We start from the raw sequence: 1321 nt of genomic DNA on the forward strand, positions 1-1321 counted from the left end.
CCGTATAAACACGCAGTTCCCGGGGGCTCGGTAGAAACACGGAGTTTAGCAGGCCGCCGTATAGCGTCGTAACTATGTTTTTTGACAATGTCAAGTTATGACGTGCGTCGGATAGAGGAAACCAAGGGCTATCGATCAGCGAAAACCGCATTTCGATATGTCAGTTAGTTCAAAAGTTATTCTGGTCTGAAAATCCAGCAGCCCATAAGGCGCAATGTAAATCCAAAACTTTGAAGCGCTACAGCTCAGAAGTGACTTTCAAGCACTTACGACGTTATACGGGGACCCGCTGAACTGCGTGTCTGTACGGAGCTGCCTGGAACTACGGGTTTATACGGAGACTCCACGAACTCCGTGCTTGTAGGTTTGAAGTGTCGAAATAAAAACATAAGACATCCTACCAAAAGCAATATTTCGCACCTTGGTATAACCACTTTTGTTCTATTTGATAAAAGTTTTCATTCTTTAAGAGACAATAGTAAGCTATTTATGCATTGCCACTCCTGCTACAACTATGTTGAAAGGAAGGAGGCGAAGATCCTTCCCCCACTAAAGCATCACAAAAAGGTCATTGACCCAAAATTGACGTGAAAATGACGCCAAAAAGACGCGTTTTTGTCCGAAATTTTGACCTTAGGACGTGCTTGTGACTTTTCTGTGTTTATTGGGACTGGTCTCACCGGTCTATAAACCCTGGCCTAGTTCGGGTCTGGGCCTGTTGAGGCTACTTAACACTTTACCTGTTAGTGATTTAAGAATGATATTTAGTTTAAAAGGCAGCTACGAGTCTCATTATCGTGAGATTTCGAACGTTGTAGTGGTACAACATCGTGACTATAGCTTAGAGTTCGATCTCTCCAGTCGCTTCAAATCCATATCTAGTTTGGGGCTGTCATTCATTTCTTGGAAATTCTATTCGAACCACTTGCTTTTGAATTAATTTGCCATCTAGCATTTTCTTCACCAAAAGAAACCGTAACTACGTGTAGGAGTCAGTGCTGCAAGACTATCACAGGCCAACCCGCGATACACGCCAGCATGCAGCTCCAGATGTTGCCTACCTACTAGGCGTCCATTCTGGTGAGCTTGCGTTCATAACAGTAAATATGCTCCATTCAGTTGATATCCACACATTACATACCACCCTAAAGTCACAATGTTGTATATGTATACAACGTTCGAATTCTCTCCTTGATTCTATGTCCATTTTCACACTAAGAACACATAAAAAAACATTTTTCGACTTGTGGTTTCTAGCCCGCCCTTCTGCTTTGAAAAAGCTATCCAGCGGGCTTATGCAAACGACCTCGTGTGTGTCTGT

The sequence above is a fragment of the Frankliniella occidentalis genome, unplaced genomic scaffold, assembly GCF_000697945.3.
Source record: "Frankliniella occidentalis isolate FOCC.00 unplaced genomic scaffold, Focc_3.1 Scaffold476, whole genome shotgun sequence".
Taxonomy (NCBI): domain Eukaryota; kingdom Metazoa; phylum Arthropoda; class Insecta; order Thysanoptera; family Thripidae; genus Frankliniella; species Frankliniella occidentalis.